The sequence below is a fragment of the Zootoca vivipara genome, chromosome 17 (assembly GCF_963506605.1).
Source record: "Zootoca vivipara chromosome 17, rZooViv1.1, whole genome shotgun sequence".
Classification (NCBI taxonomy): Eukaryota; Metazoa; Chordata; class Lepidosauria; order Squamata; family Lacertidae; genus Zootoca; species Zootoca vivipara.
This window is the reverse complement of record NC_083292.1, coordinates 29,910,790-29,916,055: the sequence shown is the minus strand read 5'-3', so window position 1 is coordinate 29,916,055 and position 5,266 is coordinate 29,910,790. Positions and strand designations below refer to the sequence as shown.

At 46.5% G+C, this 5,266-nt stretch overlaps 1 non-coding gene across 1 annotated transcript; it reads right to left on the bottom strand.

The window, feature by feature from the left end:
- Positions 1-4,905: 4,905 nt before the first annotated feature.
- Positions 4,906-4,979, bottom strand: TRNAR-UCU (transfer RNA arginine (anticodon UCU)). Its single transcript has one exon. It is a non-coding gene; the product is annotated as a tRNA-Arg (tRNA).
- Between the last annotated feature and the right edge of the window lie 287 nt (positions 4,980-5,266).

Here is a 5,266-nt window from a genome sequence, read left to right as displayed (position 1 = left end):
TGGTAGCATAGCAATGGAGGAGAAGATTTGCCCCTTTGGGCTGGGAGAAGGGGAAGATATTAGAATCATATAATTAGAGAGTTGCAAGGGACCCCAAGGATCATCTAGTCCAACTCCTGAAATGCAGGAATCACAACTCAAGAATCCTTGGCAGATAGCCACCCAACCTCTGTTTAAAAACCTCCAATGAAGGAGAGCCCACCACCTTCTGAGGTGGCTCATTCCACTGTCAAACAGCTCCCATCACCACTAAGTTCTTCCTAAAGTTTAGTTGCAATATCCTTTGTGTGTGTGTAATTTGAATCCATTAGTTTGAGTGATACCCTCTAGAGGAGTGGAAAAAACCCAACTTTTCTCCATCTTCCATGTGATATTTCAGATCTTCAGATATTTGAAGGTGCCTGATCACCTCATCTGTCTCCTGAGAAATCTCTATGTGGGACAAGAAGCTACAGTTAGAACTGGATATGGAACAACTGATTGGTTCAAAATTGGGAAAGGAGTACGACAAGGTTGTATATTGTCTCCCTGCTTATTTAACTTATATGCAGAATTCATCATGCGAAAGGGTGGACTAGATGAATCCCAAGCCGGAATTAAGATTGCTGGAAGAAATATCAACAACCTCAGGTATGCAGATGACACAACCTTGATGGCAAATAGAAGGGGAAGAAATGGAGGCAGTGAGAGATTTTAGCTTCTTGAGCTCCTTGATCACTGCAGATGGTGACAGCAGTCACGAAATTAAATTAATCATGAGAAGAGGGCAGCTCTTGCGTTCTTATAATCAAATAACTAAAAATATTTTTGATCGGTTGATAGCCCTACGATTAACCTGTCACGAGGAGGTCAAGGTCTTGGTTCCCTGCAGGTAGCAATCCCTCCCTGTGAAAAAAAATGAGAAGCCAACATTAGAGAAGGAATGTTTGATTGGGGACATTTCCTTGGGCAAGAGGAGAGAAAATATTCTATCCATCCTATCCATCTGTTTCTGCACATATGTGCTCCTAAGGTTAGGTGCAAGCTTTCATGCACCAGGGAAGTCAGTTAAAAAATAATAATAATTTATAATTAGGCATAACATTGGGATTGTTTGATTATTGGATAATTTGTATAATTTTGGAATGTTTTAATTTGGTTTGATTGGAAAATTTGAACACACATATATATATATGCATCAGTGCTTGGGTAAGTGCAAGAGGATCATTCTCTTGCACCTGCAGTCCTCTGGATCATGGCTACAGGCTGATATCTTGAGCACACTATTTAGGAACATGAGCATCTTTGAACTAAGCCAATGGGGTATAAATCCCATGAATATAGTTGGGGTTCAGGGGCTATTAGTGGCTGAAGGACCTATGAACGGCCCAACTGGAGCTCATCTTGTCCAGCAGACTGTTCAGCAGTGTTGTGGAACTTGTGGCACCAGGGATGTTCTTAGACTCAACCCAAGAGAGTATGACCCATGGTGAACGATGTGGGAGTTGTACTCCAACAGCATATGGAAGGCCACGGCTTCCCCATCCCTGATGTAGACGTTGGTTGCTTTTGCCTTGTGTATATGCAGAATTCATCATGCGAAAGGCTGGACTGGATGAATCCCAAGCCGGAATTAAGATTGCCGGAAGAAAGATCAACAACCACAGATATGCTGATGACACAACCTTGATGGCAGAAAGTGAGGAGGAATTAAAGAACCTTTTAATGAGGGTGAAAGAGGAGAGCGCAAAATATGGTCTGAAGCTCAACATCAAAAAAAATAAGATCATGGCCACTGGTCCCATCACCTCCTGGCAAATAGAAGGGCGAGAAATGGAGGCAGTGAGAGATTTTACTTTCTTGGGTTCTATGATCATTGCAGATGGTGACAGCAGTCACGAAATTAGAAGATGCCTGCTTCTTGGGAGAAAAGCAACGACAAACCTAGACAGCATCTTAAAAAGCAGAGACATCACCTTGCCGATAAAGGTCCGTATAGTTAAAGCTATGGTTTTCCCAGTAGTGATGTATGGAAGTGAGAGCTGGACCATATAGAAGGCTGATTGCCAACGAATTGATGCTTTTGAATTATGGTGCTGGAGGAGACTCTTGAGAGTCCCATGGACTGCGAGAAGATCAAACCTATCCATTCTGAAGGAAATCAGCCCTGAGTGCTCACTGGAAGGACAAACCCTGAAGCTGAGGCTCCAATATTTTGGCCACTTCATGAGAAGAAAAGACTCCCTGGAAAAGACCCTGATGTTGGGAAAGATGGAGGGCACAAGGAGAAGGGGATGACAGAGGACGAGATGGTTGGACAGTGTTCTCGAAGCTACCAACATGAGTCCGACCAAACTGTGGGAGGCAGTGGAAGACAGGAGTGCCTGGCATGCTCTGGTCCATGGGGGCACGAAGAATCGGGCACAACTAAACGACTAAACAACATCAACATACAGGGTTGCCTTCAGATGTCTTTGAAAGGTTGTATAGTTACTTATCCCTTTGATTCGGGGATTGCATAGCTCCATACCCTCCAACATTTCTCCAGTAAAAATAGGGATGTCCTAAGGAAAAGCAGGACGTTCTGGCATCAAATCAGAAACCGGGGTGGCTTCTGTAAATCCAGAACTGTCCCTGGAAAAGAGGGACACTTGGAGAGTCTGCTTGCTGCCTTTGACTCCCCACAGCCCCCAAATGGCAATGCTTTCCCATGGAAAGTCCACGGTCTTGGTTTTCCAAAACAGGCTCAATTATGCAGAGCAAGCATGTGCAACTCGACTTAATTGGCACCGTCCCTTCTGAGGGTAGACTTTGGCTCCCTGGCAGGGGGAGGAGGGGCTGAGTCCCATGGACTGCGAGAAGATCAAACCTATCCATTCTGAAGGAAATCAGCCCTGAGTGCTCACTGGAAGGACAGATCCTGAAGCTGAGGCTCCAATACTTTGGCCACCTCATGAGAAGAGAAGACTCCCCAGAAAGGACCCTGATGTTGGGAAAGATGGAGGGGACAAGGAGAAGGGGATGACAGAGGACGAGATGGTTGTACAGTGTTCTCGAAGCTACCAACATGAGTCTGACTGCGGGAGGCAGTGGAAGACAGGAGTGCCTGGCGTGCTCTGGTCCATGGGGTCATGAAGAGTCGGACACGACTAAATGACTAAACAACAACCTTTTTGGGTCCATGGTTCCCTTGACCAACTACATTCTTTCTGCAGCTCTCTTGTAGGGCTCAGGAGCCCAGTTACATCACCCCTTGCCTCCACAGCCGGCAGCCCCTCAACCCTTTTCAAATACCCTTCCTTGTGGAGTGTTCCCTCAGCCTCCCCTCCCCTCCCCTTGGGAGTTCTCTGGGCAGCTGCCGCTGCCGCCCCTGCCCCACAGAGAGGTGCCTCATCACGCTGCCCCACAGGGGCCAGGGAAGCACCCCCTGGCCAGCCCCAGAAACACCATTTGCCGGGGGAGCTTGTAGCCAGAGCTGCTGCAGCAAACAGCTGTGAAAGCCTTGGGAGGCAGAGACACAAGAGGGCATCAGAGGGAGGGAGGGAAGGAAAGAGGGACAGAGGCCAGTGTTGCCCGCAGCACCCCTGACCATCATTCAAGGCACCCCAGGGTGCCATGGCACACTGGTTGAAAACCACTGGCCTAAATCCTCATCTGTGCCAGTTTCCAACAGTGGCAAGATCGAAGGCCTCCATAAAGTTTGCAAGAAGGGCATAAAGGGGCCTGTGCTGAGCAACTGGTAGTCAGAGGTACACTATTTCTGAACCTGGATGTTCTGTTTAGCTTGCTTTTAGCACCAGCCTCTGTGTGGCCCAACTGGAAGTAAGCATGGCTGAGCTGGCAGTGGAATTGTATGGTGATAGCAGTTCTGCTGATGTTTTTGTCATGCTCACCACAGGTACATAAAGGCCAGGGGCACGGTGAGGGAGCAGTACTGATGTGGAGGGATGGGGAAGTAGGCAGGAGGCGGCTAAAAAGCAGAGCCCTTAGCAAGTACCCAGAAAAGTGAAACTGATAGTGTGTGTGTGTGGGGGGGGGGGTTGTTGTTAGAACATAAGAAGAATCCTGCTGTGTCAAGTCAAAGTCTACCATTCTTATTGCAGTAGCCAGTAAGGAGTCTCTGGAAGCCCACAAGCAGGACCCGAGTGCAATAGATACTCTCCTGACTTGCAATGCACAAGAACTGGTATTCAGAGGCACATTGCCTCCAGTAGTCGAGGGAGACCACAGCCAATGTGGCTGATAGCCATAGATAGCCTGTTTTCTGGGGATGTAAATAAACAGTGACAAGCTAGTTCTGGAGAGCAGAGAATAAAATGGAAGAGTGGCAATGCTTTTATGTGTGTGTGTGTAACTTATGGATTTTATATTTTGCCAGCTTTAATACTTTATGTATCAAAATTCTGCTGCCGGTAAGCCTATTGATGAGAAGAGTATTTGAGCTCTACGTGAAAGTAAAGCACCTATCAGCCAGACCTGTTAATAAAAATAACAGGGGTTATTCTTCGGGGGTTCTGAGGACTTTCTTATAAGCCTTGAGTTGGTCAGAATCGGTAAACCCTTGAAAAACACATTTTTCACTGCAAAGAAAAAAAATCTGTTCCCAAATTCTGTACATTGCAAGGTTTATAGTACTAACAGGGAGGTTTTTTTTACCATAGGAAACAATAATATGGTAATAATAACATTAAAAAAACGAAGCCTGTATTCCAAGACAGAAAGCTATAAATCAACAAATACAAAGGAAGGAGAGACCATGCATTTTGAATCTGGTGATAGAGGATGAGACAGAAACAGAATGTATGACTCCAGGGATTTCAGGAACAGCCGTTCATTTTCCGTTTGAAACCCTCTGGAGTGAAATATAATTAATTACCATTTCTTACTCGAAGATGAGCGAAAAATTAAGACACCTGTCCTGGAGACCATCTCTGCCGGGACTCGAACCCGGAACCTCTGGATTAGAAGTCCAGCGCGCTCGTCCATTGCGCCACAGAGACCTCACCACGAGCTCAGCATCAGGACCAGAACTGAAAAAGCACGTACCTTCTGCATCACTGCCGAGCAATTCCAGCATCCTGCTATTTCTGTACAGCTTTGTCGAAAGGGGGCAGAGCGAAAACATGGAGCTGGGATCCCGTTCCCTCTGCTGATCAAATAGGTTCCTCTCAGCGTCCCCCCACCCTCTGCTTTGGTGAGGGGGAAGGGGAGGAAAAATTCTATATATAATTCATCGGATATCTCTGCTCCTACCACAAAGGGAAGAAGAGACAGCAAAAACCTGGAG